Raw genomic sequence first — 14799 nt, forward strand, 5'->3', positions numbered from 1 at the left:
GGCAGGGGGGGACACCACGGAGCAGCCGGCGCGCCGGCTTGGAAAGCCAGCCGGCCCCCACAGCGGTGGGAGCGGTAGTGACCCAGCTGGACGGTGCAGGTATGGCAGTAAGGAGGAGAGAGGGGATTTTTTTTCCTCACCCTTAAAGCTTTTTCTGAGCCACCTGAAGTTGTAATTACAATTTGAGGGCCGTTGAAAATTTGGTATAAAGCACACACCCTATCCTCTCCAGTTGTTTCCGTTCTCTTCCTGCTGTTGCACGATGTAACATCGATGAAACACTGGCCCATAGGCACCGTTAAGCTGCCCTAATACCCATGGGCCAGATTGTTACTCGTAGTGAAAAATACACCGCCTTCAAGGTGATGGCTTTCGACACGTAACACGTTCATATTCATCACGGGATAAAGCCAAACCTTAATTACGATCTCATCGGTGTTAGCCAGTATTCAGCATTTGTACATGTGCAGATCTATAAAGTCTGAAAGAATTCTCCTGTGGACGTCAACAGGTTTTGATTGGTCTTCTTTACCTGGAAAAGCATATAATGCGTGGTATTACTTAAATATAAAAAAACCCTATTAGTTTTCACTTAATGTCTGCAACATTTGATCCTGCTGAGAGCCATAAAGATGGTTTTTAAGACATTTGGTATATTCCAGCACCTTATCATAAAACATTTTGAGCAAATAGTATGTCCCCCAAATATTGTTTATTTGAAACAGGTGAATGAAATGCTCACCAGGAAGTGATTTGCTACTCCAAAGGAGCAAAGGTAATTCAGTCTTTTTTGTCTCTGTCATAAAATGTCATCATAATTTGCTTTCTGACTTCTCAAATTAAAAACTCATTTGGCTAGATTAACACCCATACTGTACTTCTTACCATGGAAAACCAGATTTGCTCGTCTCAAGACAAATACTGATTTGCTTCAAAGTTGTGAGAGCCTGTTGTGACTCTCTGTATATAAATGTGCATAAAGATGAGAAAATAAAACTGCAGTCAGAACGCAAGTCCTTGTAGTAATATCTAGGTCTGGAAAGTTGATGTCCAGCAAAAATGGACATCATAGCTTTGGTGGCTTCTTTCTCTGAATTTAGTAAGAGTACAACTGAGTGTTGAGGTGAATAAAAGGAAGAAGGCTGCACGTTAAAAATACATCACCATAAATGAATTGCTTTGAGAGGTGAAATTGTCATTTGCCATCTTCCACACCCACGCTGGTTTCATCTCGTTTGGTCTCCCATGTGTTCAATCTCATCCTTTCCCTTTCTTACCACTTTCCTTTATTTTTTCCTCCTTGCCATATAATTGTACATTAGGTACGCACCCCTGTGTGATCCCATTCCTCTCTCCACTTCCTTTTCATCTCTCAGCTCCCTGAAGTCTGCAGTGAACGATGGGGATTTCCTTCGCTTATCTCCACTGCATACTCTCATTCTAGCACTCCATTGAAACTACTTTGTTAAGGTTTCTTTCAAAGTTTCTTTCCTAGAAGAAGCTCAGAATTAAGATTCCCATCTCAGCTTCGTTAGCCTATATCACAATCTACAACGGACTCCTTGAAGTCTACTCTCTTCACTAGCATGACTGCCATCTTCCAGTTCTATCTCTTGCACTTGATCATTAGTATATTCGATCAAAGACTCCCTCTCTTTGTAGGTAATTGTGTTAATAAATATATATTTATCTCATGACTCACTGGTTTATTTCTACTACAGCCATTAATCCTGACCCAAATTAAAATCTTTTTTTATCATCTGCAGGCAGCTAACAGACAAGATGGTTTTATCCTCCTCCAGACTCTCTTGGCACTCACCTCTCTCTTCAATATCAATACCCATCTGTCTCCAAGGCCTACAGCTTGATTGATGCCTTAGTCTTAGATATCTCCCTGGATTCTCTCTTCTATATTGTGGCTAGCTCTCTTGCAGACTTTTTCTTGTACAACAGCTCCAAAGCATAGCTTTTCCTGTCTACCCATACAGCTAAGCATTTTCTTCTTGTAACATTATGTTTGCTGACACTGACTGATACCATTCTGATCTGTTCAGACTTGTGCAGAATGCTTTTGCAAAGGTCATTCATCTAGCCCATATCCCTTTAACTGTCTCATCTAGCTCCTCCTGTCCATCTACCAACTCTCACCCTTCTCTAGGGCCCAACATAAAATGCCCTTCCTCGTTTTGAGGAAGATTACCTCCCACTCACTGCTAAAGGGCCATCAGGTCAACTCGGTGCCAGACTGCCTACTATTTGTAAAATTTTCATGTGAGAAGTTGTGTGGCAGGCTTTTTCCTCAAGCTGATCTTCCTGCAGGGCAAAAACTCCCATAGAAGTACACCAAGCTGTCTCATTATTCTTCTTTAAATCCTGTCCTCCCTTTTGCTAGAAAATTTATCCCAAAAAGAACTATCAAGTAGATGGTTGATGAACTAAAACCACCGCTGATGGTGCTGACCGCTACACTGTCTCATTGTTTCCTTGTGTATTCTGTCTGTCTGCATCCGTGTGTTGTTTCTTACTTATTCTTTGATTGTCAGTGGGACTGGATAGGGTCTTTATTTTTCATATGACCATAAAATAATTTAGGTTGGAAGGAACTTTTGTACATCACCTGGTCCACCTCGCTACTCAAAGCAGGACAAATTTAGTAGTTAGGTCAGATTGCTCAGGGTCACTTTTACTCTGTGACAGAGCGTATGACCTCTTGGCGGACTCAGGAACACAACTGCAGAGGCACCCTGCAATCAGCTGAGAAGCATGATTCTCAGCTGAAGGACTGAAAAAAGGACCAAAACTAGTGCATGCTGGTTAGAGACATGCTCAGTGTGACGTGCTTACAGAAGATCCTGCTCTGAGCAAGATAAGTGTTTTCCACTTGCTCCACTGATGATGGTTGAAAAATCTTGTTTATTCCTGACCTGAATGAGGCTTAATGGCTCATGGCAGCCTTAATGGCAGCCTTAATGGCTGCTTTTCAATGAATCTGGTCATTTAAGGGCAAGCCAGTTCAAGAGACTACCATTCAAATTCCCTTACTTACCTGAGTTAGAGACCAAGCTAAAGAATCTAGCACAGCAAGATCTTGTTCCTTTGTGAGATTTTTAAGGTACTATGGTAATACTACTACTGCTACTAAAAGTTTCTTCTTCCAGTGTTTCCATTGCTAAAAACATGCTAATTAACAGTTAATTGCAGTGTATCTGTAGGCTCACAGAATGCTAACCTGTGCTCCTCTATGCGTTTTCACTTAAGCTTCCAGCATTCCTGTATTCATTTCTACAGTCACTCAGTGAGAATAGAAACACTGAGTGGGAATTGGAGAATACTAAGATGCAGACTCCACATAAGATGTGAGCAGTGAGGAACAGCTACTGTACAGCCCTTGTGAGGGGAGAAGGGGTTTAACACAATGGGTTTATGTATCTATACACAAAATCAGAGTCGCTTTGCCAGACATGGAACTACAACTGTAAATAATGGCAAAAGTGCTCTTCACAAGAAGGATGGGAGAAAAGGATCACTTAGCAGGGGATCGGGCTAACAGAGAGAAACTCAGAATAAATTTCTGAAAGAGATGGAGCTGTGAAAATATCCAGGAAATGGTGAATTATTGCTAGACTGATTTTCTTAAACATTTTAATCTAGATAAAGGTTATTGAATTTGTTAGGACTGGTTATTGTTGCCAGACCTGTGCTAAGGTAATCAGTGTTTGTACTGGGGAGTGGTAGCTCAAAATCTGACCAAAGAGACATAACTATTTTCCATTATTCCCTAAGGAAAGCAGCAGCTAGGACTTTGGAGACTAGACTTGGAGAAGACAAGAGGTATAAGAAAGGTACAATTTTAAAAAATCATTGACCAGTAAATACTTGAACATGCCTGAGGCTCAATGGAGCCTGAATGCTTATAGAAGCATCATGGAGTTCTGGATAAGCCTTGAGAAGAAACATGGAAAAACAATGACCTGACTAAAACCCTATCTTTAAAACATTCCTGATCTTTGGATCCAGAATTGTGCCCAGCCCTACTCAACATGCAGTTCAAAAGGAAGAGATTGGATGAAGAAAAGAAGCTGCTTCAGTCTTCAAATATAGCGTTTAAAATGTACATGCAGATGGGGCCATCATTTTGCAAATGGTACACGGCAAAAGCAACATACAAGTAATTCTGAAAAAACAGCTTTACAGAGAAACATTGTATGCCAATGGAAGAATGGTTAGAAACATATTTACCTTTATTTAAAGATATTTTAAATCTTTGATTCTCGAGAATTTCCCAAGAAGCACCGTAACAGAGGAAAAGGTAGCCTTCAAAGGCTGTGAAACAAGCCCAAAATGAAAAGCTTTCACTCCTACTGTGCAGCCAGAACAGGGAGCAGCACAGCATTACCTGAAGGAGCTGTCAACTAAGTAAAGAATTAAAAGATAAATCCCATTTGTATTACTACTGGACATAAGTTAAAGCTTACATTTCCAAAGTTAATAAAATTTTGTTGGAAAACATCACTGGACTATATGATACCAGAGTATGCGTGTGAAGTCATTGGAAGAGTGCCATTCATACAGGGCAAGGGACTAATCTTCAACTTGTCATCTATTTAAAGCATTAAAATTCAATACATTTGTTTCTCGTTTGGCCTTAGGACCACTCCAATTCTTGGGAATCATCCATTACTCCCAATGACATTGGTATTACTACCAATGACAGCTTGGTATCAGTCCCACTGAATTGTACCCCTGAGTTTGAAATTAATCTTCAGTAAATGATAGTTCTCTCACAACCACCAGGCTTGTTCTTTTTGTTTCCCAGAGAAGTCTTCTCTCAGAGGTGCCTTAAAGTCAAGCTTGAGACTTCTCAGACTTAGCATTAAGACTTTACTTTCCTTTGAGAGAGATGTGTTCAATGCAGCTCCCTTCTCCTTCCACCAAACGTAGAAAAGGAGTTTCTGCTCTAAGTTTCTTTGATGAATGATGGATGGGTCCCACAGGACTCTTCCTGGGTCTCCTGTCCTACCACACTGCTCTCAGTATCCCAGTCACCGCTCTGTCAAGAAGGCAGGAGTGTTTCAGAGAGCTCTCGGTCCCACAGAACAATTTACTCCACGAGATATATGACTACTTACTAGCTAGTTGCCCAATCTACCAGACACCCCTCTTGGGCCCTTCTCCCTTGTTCTTTTGCAAACTATCATTGCATAACAATAAGCATATCATTATAGAAAATGGAGAGCAAAATGACTCTTTGCTATCAGGTTGCAGTATCACAGGATCACAGAAAGGTTGAGGTTGGCAGGGACCGTTAGAGATCATCTAGTCCAACCCTCCTGCCCAGAGCAGATTGCAAATCAGATTGCAGAGCAGAATAGATCAGATTGTTCAGGGCCTTGTCAAGTTAGGCTTTGAGTATCTCCAAGGATAGAGACACCACAACCTTCTGGGGCAAGCTGTTCCAGTGTTTGGCCACCCTTAGAGTAAAAAAGATTTTTCTTATGCTTAAATGGCACTTCTTGTACTTCAATGTGTCCGTTTCATCTTGTCCTTTCACTGGACGCCACCGAAAGAGTCCAGCTCCACCTTCTTTACTCCCTCACATAATGTATTTTTAAATGTTGACAAGATCCCCTGAGCCTTCTCGAGACTGAACAGTCACAGCTCTATCAGCCACTCTTCATATGACAGATGGTCCAGTCTCCTAATCACCTTTGATAGCCCTTCACAGGCCTCACTCTGGGATGTCCACATCTCTGTTGTACTGGGGAGCCCAGCATTAGACCCAGCGCTCGGGAAGCCTCTCACCAGGGCTGAGGGGAAGGATCACCTCCCTCAGCCTGCTGGCAATGCTCTTCCTGATGCAGCCCAGGATGCCGCTGGCCTTCTTTCTGGCTCATAGCCAACTTGTTGTGCAGCACGACACTCCGGTCCTTCTCTGCAAAGCTGCTTTCCAGCCAGTCGGTCCCCAGCCTGTAATAGTGCGTTATGTTATTTCAGTTTACAAACCCGAATGATGCACAACACCAAGTTCCACAGGCTGACATAGTGCTGGCAGGTTCCTCTCCCTTTTCCATAAGCTCGTTAAGAAAACAATGGGGCAGTCTATAGCTCTATGCTAAAGTCCAACCCTTCACACACTACACAGATGGGAATCTAAGGAGGGTATCTTCAGCCTGGTGGCTCACTCTTCATTGGATTTTAAGTAGCCATCTGTTCTAATAAAGAATCTTCTGCCCCATAAAGGTAGTCACAGCACCCCAGCCAGCAGCGAGTGTGCAGCCAGAAAGTGTTCCTGGCTTTCCTGTGGTTTCTGCTGCTGTCACAGCTGCAAGCATAGCTATTATTGCTATGCCAAGAGCTGCAGCAGCTGCTATTGTTGTTCACACAGCTATTTCAGCGGAGTTCCAAGATCCATTCCTGTATTCAGAAGTGTCAGCCACCCACATGCTCAACCACATGAAAACCTGGCCCACACAAGACAAGTGCGGATTCTGTCAAGTCCTTCCATCACAGGCTTAATTTGTACAAACAAAAACCCCACAGCAGAGAAACAAAGGTAAACAGCACCAGAAATATCTTTCCCTTTGACCTTTTTTCCTGCTCACAGGAAATCAATATATTCTAAGCCTTGCTTTGACAGATACAACCCACAATTTTTCCACACTACTCCGGTTTGTCACAGATCACGAGCAGACAGTAAATGGGGTGCTGTCCTGGACAGCAGAACCACCCAGGAGGAAGCTGCAGACCAGGCTTCTCTTGAGTTCCTCATATTCTAAGAGGTACCAGTCCTCAGTGTGAATTATATTATAGACAATAAAGGAGATATCCCAGGATTCAGCTGTCACATGCTCTTGTTTTCCATATACAAGAGGAAAAGGTAAAAAAAAGAACCCTCCTATCCCACTCCACAATTAGGAGAGCAGGAGGGAGATCAGACTCTGGCTGCATCCATTCAAGTCAACATGTAAGCCTGGGGTACTGACCTAGTCAGCCTTGCTGTTTAATCATTAGTGTGCTCTTTTATATAACTACAGCCATGCGATGTAAGGTTTCTCAGACTAATACCTAGATGCAGCGTGGGGAACAGCACAGCCACTCCAAGCAGGCAGCATGTAAACGTGACTCAAAGGGCAGAAGACGACTTAGCCACCTGGACGAAAGCTGTACTGTGCCATTTGCTCTCAAGGCCACAGCTCCTTATGCACCCAATTTACTTACCAGCAACGATGTAGCCCCTGGGACCAATTAGGATCTTCTCTACTCACTAACTGTCTCTACCTCAATGTAGAACCTGAGAAATGAAGATATGATAGCCTTTCTAACCTGTCCCTCTAAGAAAACATAAAAAAAACCCTTAATGCAGGTACAATAATGTTCCACGCTTGGCTGCCTTCTGCCACAAGGTTAGACAAGGGTAGGGACAAAGAAATTAAGTACACACAGACTGAAATTAAAAGGAAGGAAATCCCATTCCCCAGCAGCATTTATTTGTATTTAGATTGTAAAGGCATGGAGATGTAACAAGACACAAAGGCAGTACACTGGATGATGAGCTTTCTTCAAGTATTTGCACTAGGTCAACATTTTGTATATCCATAACCACAGCTGCAAGTTCCTGTTTGTGAACCTGGTATTTTTTATCTATGCATATCAAGTATTAATGGAATTCCAGAATATGAAACAACCCAAAACATACAAGATTTGTCATAAGAAAACATTACAGTTGGTACAACTGATCACAAGCTTACAATAGCTTTGTTCTCTCAGTGGGACAAGAAACTTTTTTTTTAAATGTAAAAGCAGCAGAGCAGATACCAACATGAAGTGCTCTGCATTTGTCATGCAAGGAGAGATTCATGATTTCATCAGCCTCCACAGAGACTAGTTGGAAGCTATCCAAGAGGGATGACTAAACAGAAACTGATCTGTTGTTTGCTGATTGGCACAGACTAGTATTGCCAGAGTTCGGAATGCAGAAAACAAAGACAAGTAACCCCATCACTTCTACATAGGCATTACAACACCGCCAACAGGCAACATTTCCTGGAAAGAGCAGGAAACTAACAGAACAATTGTTTTAGGGTGGGGGTAGTCAATGCTGTATTTCATCCCAGCCATTCAAAAAGCAATGCTAAGGATGGGTCTGTGTTACTAACACAATACTTCCTTCTCTCAACTTGCCATCATAATCCACTTCAGAGATCGCTCCATTTCCCATACAAGCTGAAATCCCTAAGTCCCTGAAAGAGAATCGGTGTCCCATGGTGCCAAGCACTGCAGTATTCACATACTGCAAGGATGGTCAAGATTCCTTGAGGTCTCCAATCAAAGTACAGTTTAGTGTCATTTTAAGCTTCAAAGTAACTTCTCTAACCAGAATGGGCACATCTTATGGCTGAGGATTGTTTTGCAATTACTCTATGTCACAAAACAATGTGAGAGTAGGCTGGCAATCAGAGGTGCATTGGATGCTCTGCTGCCTCTTGCTATTTGAAACATTCACCATAGGACTCAGATTGCATCATGTAACTACAGGCAGCACACTTGCTCTTCACCATTTAATATAGCCCCATTTAATGAGATGCTGACAGACTGTGGAAAGACTAAATCTGTGAAGGAACTACATTTACTCTAAAAAGCTCTTAAGATTTTTCTTTCTTGACCAAAAAATTCTCATCAAATGGAAAATACACTTTCTGACACAAAGACAGTACAATGTAGCTATTGATTTTTTTTGAAAGTGCAAGTGAAATGGCTAAGAACAGCCAGAGCAGAAACTGTGCAAACTCCTCTTATCTTGCCCTGCTTTTCCTATTGCTTGCTGTTTTCACTCACAATGTCCATCCAGTTCAAATCCACAGGATCAGCTGAACAGCAGTTTTCACTAGGGAAGCGTGCACAAACATTCATTGTGCAGGCAGGACACCAGTAGGATACAAACACATAATTGGTGGAAAATTCCCAGTCTTGAGCCTTGGTTCCAGGTTTGACTTGGTTTTGCTGCTCCCTTAGCATACAGGCAGTGTGCCTGGGGCTATCATTAAACTGGCAAACGTGGTTCAACAGCAACTGCTTCTTCCTCATGAACTGTTCTGGGCTGCCCAAGACCAGTTTTGAGAATCAAAGCTGCATTTTGATGGGTGCCTGCTCATGCTACAGTCTCTGGGGTATGCGCTAGCATAACGTAGAGCAACCTCGCTGAGCCTGATTTGGCATCTTAAAGCCATCTTTCATCACATCATACTCAGATGGGTTCCGAAATTTGTTATTGTATTTGTAACAAAAAACCCTGCAGTCTCAGTTTTTACCAAATCTCTTTGTAAGCCAGGCCACTGCCACCAGCCTCCAGTAATTTTCAGGGCCATTTTATTACAGACTCTTCATCAAGTTTCAAATTCTGTGACTTAATAAGTGTAAGATATAACAGTTTTCAGATACGACAGTAACAAGAATTTCCAGCTCTGTTTTCTTGTATTGATTTTCAGTATACATTTTTCCCCTTTCTGTTGATCCATTTCCACTTACATGCATTTTCACTTTTAATATTAGGCACTGATAGAATAGCAGTCATGCTAAAGAAGTTTCTTTCCTTAGTTGATTGATCATTTGGAATTAATTTGTCACAGAACTATCTTCATGCAAGTGCACTGGTATATAAAATACTCTTAAGATGTATTTAAGAACTCCAGCTGCAGCAATGCACTGGGAAAGTTAAGGTTTGTGAAGCCTCTGCTAGATACTATTTTTTAATTTTTTTTTTTTCAAAATTTCTTTTATCCACAAATGCCAAATAGAATATTCCTACAGCATTTGACAATGTCAAATTACCTGGTATTATAAATGCTGTGTCCTTTTCAGCGTTGGCTTTTGCCCTGCTAACATTTTCTCTGGGTTCAAAGAAAAGTATACTATTTGATTGAGCCTTATAAGCTCAATGAGCTTATCTGATGAGAAAAATCCAGTAAGACAATCATTATAACGCCTGTATTATCAAATAGCACTGACAGCACTTAAATCTTCAGGTATCAAGTGCTTTCCTCTTCTCCCTTCGCTAAGAAAAGCCTGATTAGGCAGCTTCTTGTTTCCTGTTCTGAAAAAAAGAAACTACTCATTCTCTTCCACTGTGAGTCCCAAATTTGTTGACCTTTCAGAATGGAGCGATGGTTAACTTGAAGAAGGGTCTGCAGTTTAACAGTTTCAACAGCTCAAAAAGAGATGTTACATGAGTTTGGATCCATCACAGGATCTCAACTACTTGGCAACAGACGACAAAGTAGTCCTTGCTCTCTCCAATCCTCTTGACTTTGATTTCTTCAAGGTCACTTCCAGTATCCAAGAATCAGGAGTCATGTACCAGAGGCAGCAAGAATTCACCATTAAACTTCCAATTTTCTCTCTTCACTGGTTTGGAGGCAGGATATGACCAATCGCTGGGGAAGATTGTTGCAATACTGCTACTCATCATCTTTTGTTGTCATACTTTCAAATTGCATTGCTTCTAGGTGACCTGCAATGAAGTATTAAAACCCCTTGCAAGAGATCAGTGAGACTAGACACACTGGAAAAAAAATGACTTGTCAAGAACTAAGAAAAGTTCCTCTTGACAAAAAACAATGTTCTCAAACTGAAAGGAACTGGGTATTACTGCTGTAGTACCTATCACTGTTGAGAAGAGCTAGAGAAGCAAGCAGACAACGTTTCTTTTCTTGTACAGGGGGATCTCCAGCAGGGAAAGTTTCCTGTAGTAGTAATTCATTAACAATGAGGATCAGTGCAGCCAACAAGCAGAAAAGAGGGCTTCTGTCCCTCTCTTCCACATTCACTCTGCAGCTGCATCAGGTCATGCTGCTTGCCTGAGTGCACAGAGCAGTGGAAATAGATGGAAACAATTATTTTTGCAGTCTATCTTTCAACATCCTGGTATTGAACAAATACAATCAAAGCTCCAAACTGTCCAGTGGAATATGAATGAGTACACAGCTCCTCCCTACAGTCACAGACATTATCTTAGGGCTGTAGAACATGCCAATCAATTGAATGTTTTGGCCAAGTTTGGTAAACTTAAGTCTTAGAAAAAAATTAAGAATCAAAAGAGATCAGCTTGAAGTAAGTATTCATTTTGGAAGTAGAGCAATTTATCATTTTCATCAGGTTATAGTAAGACTTCCTCCAAGCCAAAATATTTTCAGTTATCTCGGACAGAATAAATACCTTTGTCATAATGGTGACAGTTTCATAGATTCTCACTTTTCAAGTCATCTCAAGACAAGAAATATTCCAGATTCTCCACAACTCTCAAAACCATTTATCCATCTCATTCTGCTTGATACAGTGGCCAATGACAGCTCCAAAAATGCAAGAGTACACATTGTTGTTATTATAGAAAAAGGCTTAATTCAGTAGACAGCTATATCACTGAGATGCCCAGGTTTGTCCTAAATAGAGGAAAAATCCTGGTGTTGAGCAGAATCCCCCAAAGAGTAGCATGAGTAACAGTGCCCAGCACAGTTAAAAGAGTTAGTTTTGGGTCTGTCTTTGTTGAGCTCGTGCAGCAACTAGTGGCAAGGATCTTGGTCTTCATCTGCAACTCCTTGACACAACTGTAGGAAAAGTTATCCTCACTGCAAAATATATTTCCTGACTTGTCAGGAAAAACATCCTAAGCTTTGATGCAAACTAAGAGTAACAAAGTTAGTTAATTGTAAATAGCTCATAAATTAGCATATTCTAATCAAACTTTTAGTAGGTTAGTATTGTGTCTGAAAGCCTGTTCAAAGTTAGTTGTATTCTCTTTAGTGAAGCAAAAATGGTATTTCACAGAAGGAAAAACAACCTAGGAAGTAATCTTCTAAGTCTTGCATTAGGCAACTACCATTGCTGAGAAGACACACTAGGAACTCCAAGCAATGGTTAGCTTGGCACCTTACTCAGCAGCCCACTACCAGCACCTTCAGTTTTTCCTACTTGCCTTTTTCTTTCTACTTCTCCTTTTCCTTCCACAAAAAGCAGAAAACAGACGTGGCTGGCTCCAACTCTCCTATTCCCATACTCTATCATTCATACCACTTAACTGCTTTCAGCTTGTTGAGATTCCTGACCTCCATTTGTCCTCAAGCAGGACTCCCATTCCTCTTGCCTTCTTTAAACTGTTTTTTTCTGACAGCATCCAACATTTTCAGAGAACTCCACTTGAGCTCCAAACACCTTCCATGACCTCACACCCTTTTGCAAAGCTTTTTTCATCTGGCTTGGAATCTGAAGTAGAAATTGAATTACTAGGTTCTTCAAGAGCTGTAGGCAGAGATGCAAGTTGAACACCTAGAGCAACAAAAGTGGCAGGATAAAAAGGGCTAAGGGATACTTTTTAATGTGGTAGTAAGCAAGAATGCCTGTCCACAATGTGCGAACATTGAAGAAAAGCATGTAATCAAGGCAACACTTAATTACTTGACTGCTTCAAGAGACCAGCCGATTCAGTTCATCTGGACTTTGGATGTCCCCATCTTGGAACCATATGCAAGATCACTGCAAACCAGATGAAGTCATCACCGCAATCTTTACAGCTAGTTACACTCATCTCCAAGTACTACACATCTGAATTTATTAGTGTCCTTACCTGAATCAGTCTATCTGGTCTTTTATAATTTCTGAACTATAGTCCAAGTGCAATAAGTCTGTAAATAACTCCTAACAGATACATACTGCTGCATTAAAGTGTTTGGACTTTAGTTTGCTACATTTTATTTCAGCAAGTGATAAATTTTCACAGGTAGCTCAAGTATTCATAGCAGCAGCAAGACTGTAAGCAAGTACTTAAGTGTTGTTTTAGAAAGGCATTTGTAGTAAGTTAGACCTTTTTTATTATAGCATACAAGTAATCTTCGTCAAGATTTACTCTGAGGAAGTGTGCTCAGTGTTGACTTACATGCTGTAGCAGGTGTCTGGCTGGTTCTATGCATCCCACAATAGAGGTACTTTCTAAAGACAGATGTAGTTGTTCTCTTGCACTCTTCTCAGAAGAATGAAAAATAGCTTACTTGTTTTCAGCAACAGAAGTTAGCAACAAGAAAACAGTTTTCCTTAAGACATACAAACCAGGCAATCTAGATGCATTTGCTGGAATCCAAGACTCTTGAAAACCAAGCCACACAGTAGTAATACCAGGTTACTTGCATAAGATCCTGCTCAAATACAGAAAACCAAGCTATCTGTGCTTTCCTATATATTCAATGCAAAGAACACTCTAGATATCTTCAATAAAGTTGCTTTTTCCTGGAACTGTTGTATTTTGTCTGCTGACAATGAATAACTGAAGTCTTATGTTAATTAGTCTAAACAATCCATAACGTTTTTACTTGTGTCTTGGAAACCAACTTCCCTGACTTCATGAAGCTATACTTCTTTTGTAAGGTAATATAATGATACCCTGCTAAGCACAGGTTTTAAGTTCCATAAATAAAGTCCGACCAAACTGCAGCTTAAACAGGAAGGTTTCCAGAGACTATTTTTCAGGCTGTAGCTTAAGTAACTTCTGAGAATTTATTTAAAAAAATTCTAATAGCAACCAGAACCTTTTTAATCATACAAAACAGTAAGCTTCCTTACCCCCACTTAAGTTCTCAGTAGTAATAGTTTTAGTTTTACAAGAGACTTAAGAGTTACTGTCAACATGGCTTTGTTAGTTTTGTAATTGACGGAAGTCACACAGAATGCCCCTACCACAGAATACACTAAAGAAAAATTCTTTAGCACAGGCAGAAAGATATATTCTACACACCACTTTTACTTCAAAATAGTCAAACATAACATTCTCTTGGGTAAACACTAGTATTAATTTCCAGACCAAAATTGCATCTGTCCACTTCAACAAAGTGGAGAAAGCTCTGCTCTGGAGAGAACACATATGCTCTGGTGTAGGTAAGCCCTCATGAATCATCGGCTTATCAAGTCTAGTTGAGGTTGGGTTGTTTGTTTTTTTCCATCTCTGCAAAAAATGAAATTTGAATAAAAAACTGGAACTCCTATTATGAGGAGATTCCAGTCTCGAACATAGAGTCTTGCCAATTTCACTCCTCATATCAATATTGTATCACTTACAAGACTGACTTTCATTTAACTGTATGGATTTGAAGGTACTGGTTTTAGATCAAACTGACCTGTTTTTCAGCTTTGGCAAGGCTCACTGTTAAGTTAAATATAATATGAGAATGTTAACTTAATGGTGTTGCTATATATACACACATATAATCACGACTTTTAGATTCACACCAAAGTGCTGTGCAGCCAAGAAACCTTATCTTCACTAGCATGAACAGATCACCTTTGTCCATCATACATACAATCATGTCAGAAGAAGACAGCAACGGTAGCTTAAGAAAGTATCTACACCACAGTTTAGGCAGAAAGGGGAAAAAATGCACCAGGACCAGTCTGTATCAAAGCCATCTATTTCAGAGAAAATAAAAATCAGATTGAAGACAGCACACTTCTCTTACACAGACTGATTAGTTCCTACTAGTCCTTTTGCGCATCGGAACATACCCACACCATTCAATGCATTCATATGCAATACTAATTCTACCCTTCAGAAAAAGGAAGGCCAAGGAATATTCTATTTTGTCATAGACATCACCTTTACTGTTTTTCCAAGCATGACAACTTAAGTAAAAAAGTCAAAGCACAAAACATTTTGAAGTTTCAGCTACCACCATTTGTGTTCCTTTATAGCAATAATAGTTTATACACTTTTTCTGAAAACCCTCCTCCCAAAACTTAAGTGGGCTTCAAAACGCTTTACAA

The sequence above is a fragment of the Pygoscelis adeliae genome, unplaced genomic scaffold (assembly GCF_000699105.1).
Source record: "Pygoscelis adeliae isolate BGI_AS28 unplaced genomic scaffold, ASM69910v1 Scaffold113, whole genome shotgun sequence".
Lineage (NCBI taxonomy): Eukaryota > Metazoa > Chordata > Aves > Sphenisciformes > Spheniscidae > Pygoscelis > Pygoscelis adeliae.